This window comes from Ambystoma mexicanum, chromosome 6p (genome assembly GCF_040938575.1).
Source record: "Ambystoma mexicanum isolate Mex_15411 chromosome 6p, UKY_AmexF1_1, whole genome shotgun sequence".
NCBI lineage: Eukaryota > Metazoa > Chordata > Amphibia > Caudata > Ambystomatidae > Ambystoma > Ambystoma mexicanum.
In genome coordinates this window covers 19,382,760-19,399,025 of record NC_090935.1, presented here as the reverse complement: position 1 = coordinate 19,399,025, position 16,266 = coordinate 19,382,760, and the positions used below count along the sequence as shown (strand labels likewise).

The 16,266-nt window shown below is 46.9% G+C and overlaps 1 protein-coding gene across 4 annotated transcripts in view; it reads left to right on the top strand.

The window, feature by feature from the left end:
- The window catches only part of LOC138511145 (histone-lysine N-methyltransferase NSD2-like), a 583,237-nt gene that overhangs the window by 321,261 nt on the left and 245,710 nt on the right, over positions 1–16,266 (top strand). The window lies entirely within an intron of this gene.

Below are 16,266 nucleotides of genomic sequence, written 5' to 3'. Positions count from 1 at the left end.
CCTGACAACGGGGGCAATAATTTCATTAAATTAGCCTTGTCCATCTGGGCCCAGGGTATATAGTTTGGTCTCCCCCCTCCTCTGTGTATCAACGGAAGTTGTAACTTCCCTTTTGGAGTTGCACCCTCCCCTACTTTAGTCGCTGCTGACTCCAATGACGCCATCTTACCCACTCTATTTCTTAGTCGTCCCATCCATTCATCATCTATAGTCCCTAACGAGCATGCACCGTCCACCTCCTCGCTTTCCCCTCCTACTGCCATGCTCAACCTATCACTCTCATCCATCCCTCCTCTGACATCACATAACAAGTCCTCTCTGATCCCTCTCTCTCGTGATACATCACCAATGCTCCCTTCTAATGCTCCTACCTCTATTATTCGTGTCGGTTCTTCCTCAATTCTGAACAAAATTTCCCCCTTTTTCCATCCTTCCTCAATTTGTCTACTGTCGCTTGACGCTCTAGACGTGCGTTCTGATCGTGTAGGGGCGCATGCTGTGCGCTCACATATGTCTTTTATTCTTGAGAGTTCATCCCTTGCCACAGAAAGCCTCGACTCTAAGTCACTCGTTAGCTTTTCTATATCCACTCTGTGTGCTTCCCTGGGCACGTTCTCTAGTGCTTTCGTATGGTGGGGGGGGCTGTCGGTCTTTGTGGTGTAACAGTTGTGGGGGGAGGCACATAAGTAGGATCAATATATCCTGCTGCGGGGGCTGGTTTGTTCAATATTGGGTACAAGCTAATCACCTCCGTAGGTTGTTCTGTATTTAACTGGTCCTTTTCCCCTCTTGGAATCATGAGTGGGTTGTCTGTTGTGGACGGCAGATCGACATTTGGTGCCGGATCTTTGGGTGGGGGTACTTCCTCAAACAGTCTCCAGAGGTCTAATATCTCCTTCCTGTTTTGCCATTGTTTTCCCTTATACTTGAGGCTAATGCATGTTCGTACCATATCAAGAACGCTTTTGTCAAAAGACCCTCCCTCGGGCCAAATCTGGGGCAATCCCTCCCCTTTTAATTCTGTTACCCATTGATCGTGATATTTATTTATTCGTTCAGCGTACCCCGGTAGGCTCTTACAAATATGTGACAAGGGAGTTTCTGCCCCCATATTCTAAATCACTAGCAACGACCGTGTCCACTTCCTTTACTTTTAGTTAGGTGCAGATATATGTATGTATACCTTTATGGCACAGACAAGAGCGGACGTCTCAACGATATCACCCAAATTTATTCACTGCGCAAATCCTTTCTTACTCACCACAACTCATCTCCTTCCCAGTCCCATACACTCTCGTGATTTCACTTACAACCAATCAACTATTAGTTATGGCCGACACTCTCTGGCACTCCCTCGCGGTCAACCGTTCTTCTCCAATACTCACACGGTGCGCTCACCCCTCACACTACTTTCCCACTCACACCTCGTTCTTGTCCTCCCTTTCCTCCCTGGCCAGCTGTCCCTGTTTTTCTGCTAAAGTTACTGTGTTCACGTCTGTACGTGCCACTACTTAATCCCCACTCCTACAAATGTGCTCCCTATTTTATAGTTCTTCTACAAGTATATTTATCTTGTACCCTTTTCGCTTTCACCCCTTACCCCGTGGAATGTAAACAAAAGAAATAGAAAGAGTAGCAATCACTAAAAATATTCCCGGTGTCTCCCTTTGCCAGACACCAATAACTTATTTTTTACTTCTTCATATATTCCCAGTACTAGTTTAGATAGCACTATGCGGCGCCGCCTTCCACCCCCTTTCGGAGCTAGGTTTCCGTCACTTCTACCTCTTCACTTATTTCTTACTCCTAATGGCCATATGCAAAGAAAAGATAAAGAAACTTTTAAGACCTGTCTTTAATAGACACCCGTTATTCTCTCCTCTACCTGCCCACGTTATCCTGTTCACAAGTTCCCCTCCCTCTCCCTTTATGATCGCTCGCACTCGGTACTCACGTGCCCGTCTTGAACCGATAGTCTCCGAAACTGGGTCCGTCCAGGCGGTGTTGCCTTTCTGCTCAACGGTCAGCCCCGGCTCCGGCGAGCGGTACTCAAAGGGGATTTTGCAACCGGGATCCCGTACCCCTTCTAGTTTGAGTGCGCACTTCTAAGCGTACCGGTCGCCGTTGGCGGGTAGCTTCCCGGAGCCGGCTCACCGTGCGTTTCCCTTTCTGACCGGAGATTCTCGTGCCAAAAAGGGGGTCGTTAAAAGGAGTTCAGGAAAAATAAATTTGGAAATATCACGCTATCGGGGTCACCACTGAGTGGAAGCGCCCCCAAATTAGCACGATCCTCCCTGCAATGGGAGACAATAATGGACACTCCCGTAATGGGAATAAGGCCAAGACAGAGTGCGGGTGAGCGTAAGTGGGAGTTTATCAAAAGAATCTGGCATGCAAAGAACTCTGCAACCTCCGAGAGTGCTCTGCCTGACAATCGCAAAGGCAGGCGTATTTCTAATACAAAAAACGTCATCAGAACCTACACACTATAGGGGGCATAAGTTAGTTGGGATTGGGTGGCGTTGACTAACTATAGGTGTTGCTGCAGCTTGGTTGGTCCGGGTGGGAGGACGTCACTGGTCAGCCTCGTGGGTTGGGCCTGGCAGGCTGGCTTGAGGTCATCCGGACGGTGTTGGTTCGCTGGGGCAGCCTGTGACAAAGATGAATACCTTCCCTGACTTGGGTGCCCTAGATCATGCACATTGCAGTTACTTAAAACCCCATATCTAACTTCTACAGTAAATCTTTCAATCAATGAAATACAACACAGGAGGAATGCACCTTGTGAGGGGTCTGGTGGTCATCTATTGGATTTACCGGTGTTCTGACGTCTGGTATTTCAGGTCGAGGGGCTGGGCTCTGAGGGCTTGGGCCGGGTGGTACATGTTTTATTACTACGTTAGAGGCTACTATGGAGGGGGCTCTGTGTCTTGTCCCATTATCGGGGGTAGTGTTTGTGCGGGGTCAGATGTCTTGGGATGGTCTGGGGGATTATGGGATTTACGAGAGGGTGCTGGTAGATCAGTGGATTCAAACGTGAGTTTATTACCGTGCTGTAAATAACACAGGTGGCGGCCGGTGGCCTTGGATGCTGTGTTGGGGCCTCTGACTCTCTAAAGCGGTTCCAGCTTGGTCGGGGGAGGTGGGGGAGCACGGCACAGGCCTTAGCTTTTTTCTACTTGGCAGGCTTCGTAGGGTGGGAGGGAGAATGGCCTTGCATATATTCACAAAAGGTATTTTCCTCGTGTGTTGCCTTAATTTTGAAAAGAGGTAGTTCATTAATACCAATACTTGAATTATTTTCTACTTTCTTCAGTTAGTGATGCTACAGTTTCTTCCCCGTCGCCCCGGCCTCGCGGACCAGGGCATGCGGGGTGCAGTATTACATTGTGAACGACGAAATGTTAGTGTTAGCATCTCGGGTTAGCTCATACCCGGCTTTCTCATGGGAACGCGCTCGCAGCGGATCTACCATGGTGCTGCGGCGGCAGGGATGCTGGGAAAGTCCTCCAAAGGTGGGGGCCGCGCTACAGTGTGCTGAACTCACGCCATCTTTACTGGGCACAATGGCTCCTGGGCCTGTCTAAACTTTAGTGTGTGTGTGTGTGTGTATATGATGGATACGTGGGGGCAATGTCATCGGCGGACGAGCCCTCCTCCACCTGGGCCCGGGTGGCACGAGGGGACGCCCAGCGAGCCATGGTCCTCACCTGGGGAGGATAATGCAGGAGAGGGGGGCCTTCAAGGCCTGTCCTCCCCTACAGATCTCACAAATATTCTCAAAGCAGGTAAGTACTATTGTAAACCCCCCAATGCAAAGTTAGTTAACCCCTGGAAGGAAGACAGAATACACTAACAGAGGGAAGAAGTCATTCAAGTAGCCAGGCTAGGCCAAAGTCAATTGGGCAAAAGTCTAGGTGAACTGAAGCACTTCTCAGAGGTAGGTAAAAGTCTTGCACAATGTTTTAGAAGTCTTTGTAGAAGAGAAGAATTCAAAGTAGGGCCACAAGCTATTTAGGCTTGTGAAGTAAAGAAGCTATCGGCAACACTACAGAGCAACCACAACACGTCTCGCCAACAGAGAACAAGTACAGCTACATGACAAGAGGTAAGTTCTCTTTGACTGTACAGCACCTTTAGGTTGAAGAAAAGGAAAGTGCAGCAGATGACTTCTGTTCCTGTGCGCCTCTGCAGATCCTGGTATTCCTGGGCCTCAGTCATGGGGACAAGAGGGAGGCCTTCTAGGGACTCCTGCAATGGGATGGTCACTGACCGCAACCGGCAATCTTCAAACAAGTGACACTTCGGTGTTTCAGCTCCTCACGTCTACCACAAACAGCACCACCGCGGTTCCTGGCTGTCGAGATGGCCTTTCTGTGCATCTGGGGTCCAGCACTTTGTTGTGGTGGCTCACGCTCGGTCTGTCCTGCTTCCTGGGAGTCTGCATGATCTTCCTGGAGGTCTTGGCCAGCTTAAAAGCAACGCACACAAACTGGTGTTCCTCTCCCTGGCTATTCGGTTCCAGCCGCAACTGCAGTGGAATTTCAACCCGGAGGATGCCCAGGTGGCTTACTTTGGAGTTGATGGGTTCCACCAACTCAAGGGGAGAAGTTCTTCTTTGGATTCCTCCGTCCAGTGGTCGACTGCCTTCCAAGCCAAAATCCCCGCCTTTTTATGCAGGTTTCTCCCATTCATTTCAGCCGAGCTGTCTGTCACCCAGCAGGGTGGCTGTTTTTGCCAGACAGCCAGCCGGCCAATCACTTACGAGTGCATTCTTGTCTCCTCGGAGACTAAGCCCAGGGAGTTTTGCGCACCTCCCTGGCTTCCTGCCCGTGCCAGTCACCCTGGAGCCAGAGCCGGGATTAACTCGTGAATCCGGCCAAAGGCAAATCGATAAAAGGACAACCTGGTTTGGCACGCAGAATAAATCTCAAGAAGGACCTTTCCAAGAAGAAATGGCGAGAAAAGACTGGGGCAATTTTGACAAAAATGGCTCCATTCGGTGCTTTACTGCAGCTACGACTGCAGCCTGCGGTAAAAGCACAGCACGGTAGTTAAAAATAAGCCACTGCCACCAGCCATTCATCGAGGAAAGGGTAACACAAAATTGTTACATGACAAGCTAGACAAAGGGGATACTAGGTAACCCCTACAGCACCCTATTGTAAGATGGTGTGTGCTGGGTCTAGAAAGTTACAAATGTAAGTAAATTCAATTTCACTTTACTGCTCTGGGAAAGAGGAGTTTTTCCCAGAGAAGGTATTTAAACCGACTTCCCTGTGTCATGGCACTGAAGGTGCTGTGTGACATGATGCGAAAGATGAAGCCTATGGAGTTTCAGACTCCACAACCAAAAGAAACAAAGTTCAAAATCGCATTTAAATTCATGAGAGAGTGGGGGGAAAAGGGTCTCACTCTCTCAGATTAAAAAAATCAAGTCCTCAAAATCCAGCAAAGTTGCTGGGGGTCTCTAAGGTAGAGCGGAATTAGCACATTTATGAGAATTCTCCCTAACAGTTGGTGAAGCCAAGGAGCAAGACATTGAAAGAACATCAATGGTTTCCTCGCAGCAGGCCTCCATCTCCGTAGGTAAAATGTCGGGTGGTGCTGTGGAGACAACCCCTAGAGTCCATAAGGCTGCACAAAAGTCAAGACTGGACAAACACAAACTCAGGCAGTCATCGGACGTGCCCTCTGCGACGCCTAAGAAGCCTAAGCAGAAGCCGGAGCTATGCCTACAATATGGATATGGACACAAACCTAAGGGCCCAGAGATTTCAACTGCTTTGTCAAAACCAACACTGAAAACGGCAGAAACCGAAATTCTAAAGTCTACTGGAAGGAAAATAACTACTAAAGATGTTGACCTCCCCACCCCCAGAAACACAGAAGACGGACACCACACAGACTGTAGGTAAGAAAGCACACAGCTGTAGCAGGCAAAGGTAGCTCATCCTCTACCATGCAGAAACAGGATATCATAGGTGTAATTTATAAGAGGGGAGTACGAACACACAGGACAAACCACAATGGGCTGAGGACCGAGTTTCTACCTTCATGGGGAAAATTGAATCATTTGTGGATTTCTATAACAATTGCCCACAAAGTGAGAGGGGACCCCTTTTTGATATAACTACTAAGACTAAAATACTACCTCAACCTACTACGGAACAAGATGAAGTCCTAGCAGAGGATGAAATCTACTCAGATTATTTTAGAGGAGGATGAGAACACAGAAATTTACCCAGATGACTATTCCATGCCATCTCCAGACACAACTAAACCTCTTGCTCTCCTACAGAGGACATGTGTTGAATGCTGACAAAAAGACTTGGTGTCATCGAGAAAAGAAATTCTGCCTATGTCTATTCCTGTATTGAAAAATGTAGTCAAGCGAAGGACCCCATCTTTCTTAAATCCGGTGGAGTGAAAATATATTAACCCCAGAATTGAAAAGTACACCAACACCTACTGACCCACTATATATTAAGGGGCAGCACCAGACCGATTCTTTAGAAGCAACTACTGCCTGTAAAAGAAGAGGGCATGCCACTATCTACACCAGAGAAAAAGCAAAACGATTTGTGCTTTTGGGAGGAAAATGGCAACGGTGGCCTGTGAATTGCTAAAAAACGGCTCTCATGGCATGGAACGTTAGAGAGCAATGGTATGTAATAGAACGTACACGTCGAGTAGCAGAACCAACCAGATAGGCGAAGAATACATCTAGTGCAGTGATACAAAACTCATTGAATTCTGCAGAAACAGTGGGCAGAATCATCACGGGGCAACAATCCTAAAAAGATGCACTGGACTTTAAACCTCCTGGGTATACATTCTATATGGGACAGCGATAGACTAAGCTTTAGAAGAAGCTAGAAAGCACCATGATGCCCTTAAAAGCCTGAACCAGATTTCAGGGAGATCTTTCCCGTAGGTGGCAATTTTGGAGGTAGACGGCTCTTAGACAAGTGTACATGAGACCAAGCCAACCAATCAAACGAGTGGGTTCTCACCCATGCACCATCCATGTAGAGGAGGTGCATGCGGCAGAGGGAAGGCCTGTAGAGGCACAGCACCGGCCAGCAAATCACTTCTCAATAGCAGTCCCCTACCATGCAACCCCGGGCTATGTACCCAGCAGTTTCTGAATACCTGCGAGTATGGATCGCAGCAAAGTCTAAATGTGCAGCTCACTGGGATTTGGTGGCCAGCACAAGTTTGAAAGGGCGCATGAATGCTACTCCCGTTTTCCTGCATTAATCTGGGAGCCTACATCCTTGTCTAACCAAGGAAATTGAAGGTCAGTCTGCCAGATTGCCTTGAAACAGAGTTGATGTCATATAAAGGACTATTGTGAGAATGTGTCCACCTCTTCTTGCAGAGACTCGTCTGATGGCAGTACTCTAGCAGTCTTCTAATGGATCGTGTTTTCCCACAAATTCCTTATCTTTGATGTATTTCGATATTCTGCTTGCAGCTTCAGAAAAATTTGAGTGCGCTGTGCGTCATCGATTCGTGGTCCCTCAGCAGCTTCCATCCCGCTCTCGCCCATGACGTTGTTGCTGGTATAAGTGGCACACACCACGCGTAGCAGTAAGTCCTCTGGCCTTCCTTGAAGGGAGTCAAGTGATTCGGCCCCTTGAGTCAAGTCAAAGCCATCATCTTCCTCTTCTGCTTTGTCGAAGGCATCCACATCGAATTCTTAGTAAACTAAGCTTTCCTCGACGGATTTGTCCAAGGTTTATAAGTCCTTATCAAATAAGGACATTCAAGTCGATTTTTTTCTATTTGTGGAGAGGAGGAGGGTGGTGGAGGAAGAGAGAAGCCCTCAGTTTAGTTTGCCATATCCTAGTAGAGCTTCGGATTCTAGAGGCAGTGTCTATGTATAGCAAGTCCTTTAAAGTCCAAAATGCAGCCCTAGCTGAAAGTAGTTTGGAGAGGCTTAGTCTTGAAAAGCAACAGAAGTGAGAAGTTCCTGTGAATACTTTCTAGTCTCTAGGAAGGAAGATACAAACAGTCTTAACCAATGTTGGTGTATCGGGTAATATTATCCCCAATAATATTGCCATATATATGGTCGTCTGAAACGGACATAGGCGATATTATTAGTGGGGATATTTTTTGGGGTAAATGGGACCGGGGCTGCGGGGGTGACCTTGCTCCCTTTAAAATAATATAGGGGTTGTGGGGGGTGTCCGCCGCAGGTTTAATGGGTTAAAATTGCCGCAAAAATATGGTACCGTTCTTGTATGGCAATATTTCTGTGGGGATATTAACACATGGAACCAATGCTGGAAACTGTTAGGGAAGATTGTATGCAGTACCCTTTGGTTGCAATACAACAACCCTGACCTCCTGTCAATAGAACCCAACCTTTGGTATAAGTCTGTACAACACAGGTTGGTAGCGTAATTGAGCAGCCAGGCTCATCTCAGGAGGGGTCAAAGTGAGCAAAAGGGGAGTTGCACAGAGATTCACAGTGACCAGTATCTAAAACTCTTACACTAATGGTTTCTTGATTAAACAATTATTAATTCAACAGTCAGTTTGAATAAGCCTTCTTCGGAAGGAAGCAATATAATAGTAACAGACAAATACATCCCAAAATACACTGTTGCTCTAAATCCGCAAATACCCATTTGGGATGGCACACACACTTCCTACACCCTCAGGTGACTTAAATAGCTAGGGAACTATAGACATTAATATATCACTGTTGACTTTAAAGTAATACTTGGGAGCTTGTCAAAGGAAAAGGGTTATTAGAATAAAACAAGAGATTATACAAATATTCTGAAGCAGGTAAGTACTTCTGAACCCCCCAATGCAGAGCAAGTTAATCCTTTCCTGGAGGGAAGGTAAAAACCACACAATCCGAGGAGAGGAGTCATTCAGGGAGCCAGACCAGGCCAACGTCAATTGGGCAAAAGTCTAGGGGAGCTGAAGCACTTCTTGCAGGTAAGTAAAAGTATTGCACAATGTTTTAGACTTCTTTGTAGAAAAAGTAGAATCAATGTAGGACCACAAGCTGATTATGCTTGTGAGGTAAAGAAGCTGTAGCAACTCTACAGAAGCAACCAAAACAAGTCTCAACTGAGATCAAGTAAGGCTACACAAGAGGTAAGTCCTCTTAGACTGTACAGTACCTTTTGGTTAGAAGAAATTGCTTCCTCTGGCTTCTGTTCCTGTGTGGCTCTGCAGAGCCTGTTGTTCCTCTGCCTAAGTCTTGGGGACAAGAGGGAGGACAGCTGTCGACTCCTGCAACACAATAGTACGGTCAGCAACAGAAAAGGACAAACTTCCATTAAGCAGTATTTTGTGTTTCTGCTCCTTGTGTCTCAGCAAATAGCACCACAGCAGACTCACGGATACCACTTTGGACTTTCCTCGCATCTGGGGTCCAGCACTCTGAGGTGACTCGGGCTTGGTCAGTCCTGCTTACTAGGAGTCCAGAGGATCTTTCAGAAGCTCGGTCCGACTTAAAAGTGATGCACTCCAATCTGGTGTTCCTCTCCCTGGCACTTCAGTTGCTGCAGCAGCAAGGAAGTACAGCCAGCTCCGAGAGGATGTACAGACAAGTTCATTTTGGAGTTGATTGTTCCCACCAACTCAAGGGAAGGAGTCGTCCTTGCAGGGCTTCTCTAGTCAAGGTGATTTCTGAGCTTCAGCACAGCAGCTCGGGCAGCCAATGGTCCAGGAGTTGCAGCAGGCATCTCTTCCAAGTTCTTCTTCAGATTCCTTCGTCCAGTGGTAGACTTTGCATTCCAAGTAAAATACCTAGTCTTTTATGCAGGTTTCTCACATTCATTTGCAGCCTAGCTGTCACGTACATATAGGGTGGTGGCTGTCCTCCAAAGCCAGCCAGCCAAGAACCTTTGGGTGCATTCCTGTAACCAAGGGGATTAAGCGCAGGGAGTTCCGGGCACCTATCTTACTTCCTGCCCTGCCAGACACGCTATAGACTGATGCAGGCTTCAGCAGTGAACCTTGCCAAAGACAAAACAAACAAAGGGACCAAGACTGGTTTGGCGCGCAGAGTAAGTCTCAAGAAGGACCTTTACAACAAGAAAGGGTGAAAAAAGACCAGGGCCATTTTGACAAAATGGGCACCCATTGGTGCTTTACTGTGGCTGCAATTGCAGCCTGCGGTAAAAACACAATGGTAGGAAAAAGTAAACCACTGCCACCAGCCATTCATCGAGGAAAGGGTAACAGAAAAATGTTACTTGAGAAACTAGACAAAGGTGATACTAAGTAACCCCTCCAGCACTCTATTGTAAGATCGTGTGTGCTGGGTCTAGAAAGTTACAAATTTAAGTAAAGTCAATTTCACTTTACTGCTCTGGGAAACGATAGTTTATCCAAGAGAAGGTATTTAAATCATTGGGAAATCTGGAAGACTTCCCTGTGCCACTGCACTGAAGGTGCTGTGTGACGCATTGTAAAATATGATGCCTATGGAGTTTGTCACACTCCACAACCATAAACATTCCAGGTTAAAATCAAAAAAGACCCAAAGTCCAGCAAAAGAGCTGGTGGTCTCTAAGGAGGGAGGAATTGAACACTAAAATGAAAATTATGCCTAACGCATATCAAAGAATTCCACCTCCAGGTGCATAGTCAAGTGCATACAGCTCTGCTATTCCCTATCCAAGAAAGTCTTAGCTTTCACCCCCAGGGCTCACTCTACCAGTGGTACAGGAGCCACCTTAGCTTTCATTGCAAATGTCTCTCTGGACGGCATCTTCAAGGCTGCTACGTGGAGCTCCATCCATACGTTCACACAGCATTACTGCCTTGACACACTCTAAAGCAGAGTTGCAGGTGGGACAAGCGGTCCTAAAAGCTCTTTGCAGCTGTACCTTCTAACTTCCCACCTCCTTTTCCAGGTACTGCTCGCTATTCTATGCAGTGCATGTGATCTAAGCAGATCCACAAGCTCCAGAAGGGAAACATTACTCACCGTAATCGTATTTCTGGTGCTTGTATCTGTTTAGATTCATATGGGCCCACCCCTCCTCCCGTTCTGGAGTAGAAGGCGCATAGATGTTTTCTGGGTTATAACTCTGCTTTCAGATCTGTACTCGTGCTACACTTCATGCAACCTCCTGTCAGAAACAATCAGAGTGACCTCGACGCGTGAAGGACCATGGGTACAGTACACGTCACACAAGGGATAGTATTACTAACGCCCTCTGTCGACGTCTGTTTTTGTAATACTCCGACTTCCACTAGGTGTTGGACTATGCAGAGCATGTGAATCTAAGCAGATACAAGCACCAGAAATAAGATTATGGTGAGTAATGTATCTCATATGCTTTGGTCTGTGTACCTTCCAGCATAATTTTGTGTTTTTAGAAATCTGGTTATATGTAATGTGATACTACTTATTTCCCCCAAGATTTATCTGAGCCTACTTGTATATAAATAAAACATTTATTTGTACAATACAGTGTTTGTGTTTCATTGGGCCATTTGTATTATAATTTCATTTGTACTGATTCTACAGCCCTCTCTGCCTCCTAAAATAAGCCTGGCTGCTCTGTCTACGCTACCATGAACTCAGGGTCGTACAGCCTTATACGAAGAGTGGAGTCTTGTACTGCCTCAGTTGAATGGTTTTACTAAGCCCTTAGTCCTAACACTGGGCAGGCAGGTAGTGTGGGAGGATTCTTCCAGCCCCCTGTCTTTTGTCTACCCGAGTGACTGAATAGATCCAGCTCCGGTCTGGCTATCCTGATTGGACAGCCAATAGCCCCCCTCTGTAAAATGCTGCAAGAGATTTTAGAGGTGTCTAAGCTGAAACTGTATAAAAGATGAGTCTTCTGAAGTGAACAGCAGGTCGACCACTGGAAGCTGAAGCAACAGAAGACGACCAGTGATGCCTGCAGACCCTTTGCAACACTGTGAAGTGACCACTGCTGTCCGGACCATTTTCTGTGCGACAGGAGCTCCGAAGAGGACAGCGCCTTCCCTTTGACTGGTGGGTACATCCAGTCCTAAAGCTAACTTTGAAACAAGCCATCTCCCAAGGTCATTTGAGTTTCCAGAGCTGCGGAACCCCAATTCCAGTAGACCTGTTGCCCATTTTAAGTGCACCGGTGTGGAAAGGCCGAATCTGTCCAAATCTTTGCTGAGCCCTCAAAGACACTCCAGAGATCTGATCCAACCCGCCCAGACCCCCTCATCAGAGCGTGGGTCTGCAGGAAGTGAAGATTGACCGGGCAATCGTGCCCTTTGTTGGTGCTGCAGAAAAGGCACCAAAACCGCAGACTGAACCCAGAAGTTGCTAAAAGTTGTGCTACAAGACCTTCAACGAGACTGATGCCAAGAGATTCCATCCATTGTCCTGCCTTCAGTCACCCGACCAAGGAATCTGGAGGTCGGGTCCCAAGCTGCAACATCGCAGAGCATAAAGCACGAAAAAGATAGCTTACATTTTTCTTTTTTTTTTTCACCATTCCTTGCATGCTTGTCCGTTGTTGGCTCTTCTACAATTCTGGGAGGGGGAGGTCAGTGTGTATGTTTTGCCTTTGGCGGGAACCGCTGGGTGTCCCTGAATAGATTCCCGTGAGTCTGGGTAGGCAGGAAGTGGGGGAGGATTTTTCCACCCCTGTCCTTTATCTGCCAGAGTGCCTGAATGGATCCAGTTTTCACTTTGGGGCGGCTATCCTGATTGGACTGCCACCCGCCCCTTTCTTTAAACTACTGAGCGAGATAGCAGAGGAGCAAGTGCTGAAATTGAATAAACTGAGGTTCCTGAGGTGAAAGGTAAGTCTACCACTGGAAACTGAAGAAGACTCCTGCAGACGCTTTGCAACACTATGAAGCGACCCCTGCTGTCCTGACCCTGTTTTCTATGCAACAGGATCTCTAAAGAGAACAACTCCTTCCCTTTGGCTGGCGGGACCAACCAGCCCTGTGACGAACTCCAAGCTGAGCCATCTGCTGTGGTGCTGTGGCGGTCCAGAGCTGCAGACGGCGAATACCAGGAGACCTTCAACCTAATCGTAGTGCATCATCTTGCCAAGGTCGCATCCGCCCACGTCTTTGCTGAGTTGCAGGTAACCTCCAGACACATAATCTGACTCGTCCAAATCCTCTCACCGGAGTGCAGGACTCGAGAATCGCTGAGGATTGACTGGGCGAATCGTGTCTTTTGCTGGTGCTGCAGAAAAGGTGCCAAAACCTCAGACTGACCAGAAAAGCTGATGAAGTCTGTGCCAGAGGTCCTCCCTCGAGACTGCTGTTCGGGGATCCCGTCCATTGTCCTGCCTTTCGTTACCAGACCAAGGAATCCGTAGGTAGATTCCAGCGCTGCCACATCGACGAGAATCCAGCCACGATTTCTTCAAACCCAAGGTACTGTGGGGAGAAAAGGTATTGCTTCCCTTTATCCAAGAAGTCTCTCCAGAGCGTTGGAGTGCGTGTAGTGCTGCTGCTTGTGCCTCTTTGGCTAGTCCTTTAACAGAGTCTCCACCGTTGAGTTCTTCTGGTATCCTTACCCAGAGACTGAAAGTATCCACAGGAACGTTTGCTATTTTGCTGCTTCGTAAGGTATTGAGCCATCCCCGAACTGCCTTTTAGCTATGGTTGTAAATTGACTTTAAAAGCCTTAGCGTGCAAAGAAACTGCCTCTAGAACCTTAAACTCGGCTACTGTTTGACTAACCAACTGTTTTCCTTTCAAACACAGTAGTTTTGCTGACTAAATACAGTAAACGTATATCTTTGTGCGTTATTTCTGATAATACGGTAGAATTGTCAGTGTCAAAAGCTGTTACAATTGTAACCGCAAGCAACTACAAACTAAGCAGTGTCCTTTTGAAAAGTATCTACAAGAAATCTTGTGTTTTGGTTTTAATGTCCTGAGTATTTTAAAACCTCACTTGTGTAAATCTATTGTTGAATATACATTTTTTGTGCCTTGCTAATTGGATTTAGTACTCATCCCTACAGCTCACATCTTTCTCTCCTGATGCTCATGATGAGCCCGGCTGCTCTGCCACTCTACCAAGGTTCCATGAGTAGTACAGACGGATACTAAGAGTTGGGGACCTGTATACCAGCTCGCATCTTCCTCTTATGATGAGCCCGGCTGCTCTGCCACTCTACCAAGGTTCCATGAATAGTACGATTGGGATAGTGTTCTACCTCAATTGGACTCCCCTGATGCTTCCCAGATCAGGCTAGACTAGTAACTGACTACCTGTAGCAACAACTTTGCAGTTCGAGGTCAGTTATTTTGGTTTGCTAATCACCAAATCTCTGCAAATACAAAATTGTTTTCCTAATTTGAGAGCTACTAAGTGAGGTGCTGCGTTCAACCATGGACGGATGACCAGAGGCATGGACCATTGTAGTCTCCCAGCTGTTATACTATAGTAGAGGTGCTTACCAATATTTTTAGGGGAGTTTTCCTAAAGTCCTACTCGCAGTAAGACTTTAGTAAGCTATCCCAGCGGTTTGTAGATCTCACAACTCTTATCAGTCTGTACTAGCTCAGGACCTTGGTATATTATTAAAGCAGTCAGGCTTATTTTAAGAGGAAGATGTGAGTGTCGGGCAAGATTTGATGCAGTAACTGTGGGAGACTAAACTAGTCTTGTCCTCTTGGTATTAGGTAACCCTCTTGGTATATGTCTGTCCTACACAAGTTGGTAGCGTGACTGAGCAGCCAGACTTATCTTTCAGCATATTAGAGAGGGGCGTTAGGATGTCCAATCAGGACAGCTAGACCCCCTGTGGGAGCTGGACCTATTCAGGCGCTCTGGCAGACGAAGGACAGGGGGGTGGAAGACTCCTCCCCCCCACTTTCTGCCTGCCCAGACACTCTGGAGCCTAGGCGGGGATACCAGAGGGTTCCTGCCAAAGGCAAAACACACACAGCTCCCTCTACCAAAATGGTAGACGGGCCAACAAAGAACCACGCTAGTAATGGCAAAAAAAGCAGGGAGGCCCCAAGTTGGTACTTGGGTGCCCCTATTGTGCACTACTGAGGCTATGGACATAGCCTGCGATATAAAAACTACACAATAGTTGGTAGAACATTCCCACTGCCACCAGGTGATCTATGTGACTAAAAAGTCATAAGAGCAGAGAGAAGGGGGATACTAAGTATCCCTTTGGCACTCCAGTGAAGGTGGTGTGCGCCAATCTCCAACTATAGTGTTTTGGTAGAGATACTAGAACTGTAGTTACTTAAGGATATAGAAAAATAAACTCAATGAAGAACCCTAAGGGTCCCCAGCAACACTGCCCATAGGTAGCTGTGCTGCAGTAGTAGCATACTCTGTAGTACAGGTAGATTACAGAGGATTGAGTTCCAAAAGACAGAGCCCACAAGATTGAATGAGTGGAAAAAAGGCTTTAACGAAAAAGGTACAAAAGTCCAGCAAAAAGTAGGGGCCTCACTAGGAGAGGGGATGAAGAACAAGGATACATCTCCCTAACCAATAGCGACACTGCAAATCCTATTGAAGACGCAATCAGATTGCAGGACATGCAGACATGCACAGCATGTGAATGCGTAGGATGGCTAGCTACAAGATTTTATTTGAACGTAGTCTTGAAGAGTAATGGCTGCTCCTATGTGAGCGAGGCAGACGGGGAGTATGGGAGCGAGGCAGCCATCTGCAGATATGCAGCTTTTATGTTGCCCTTGTGTTAATCTCAATCCGAGTTACTGCAAATAAATCCAAACATGTAACAAGAGTTTATTTTTCTTAAGCGGTCTCGGGTTCAGCTAGACCTGCAGGCAGTCATAGAGAAGTCGAGCAGGTTATATGGCGGTCATTCATCCTGGAGTACATTTTTTAGAATTAATTTCGTTTGTGACGTTAGATAATTTACAACATATGTAACGTATGCATTCTTCCATGAAAACACGTGAAGCTTCACCCCACATCATGTCTGTACAATTTACTGATATCCGAGCCGCACAGTTCACCCTGTGCCTAGTCCAAGGGACAAGGGGACATTCTGCACATAGTTCATCTATTCATCTATTGTTTCTGACCGAAAGGTCAGTCTGCATTTCGGATCGGTAGTTTGCTTTATTCTACTTTGCGTATCGCACATAATGTTTTCCAAACATTGGCAGGAAATTAGCTTTCTGGAAAGCAGGAGCCAGAAAGCCATAAACCATCAGATATCTGGGTCTGCCAGTTCAAGGCTCGAAGCTTTCCTCGCAGAGACGCGTCTGCCAGCTTCTTGTGCTGCAATCATTTACTGCATGTAAAATGAAAACCCACCCAGTGGGCTA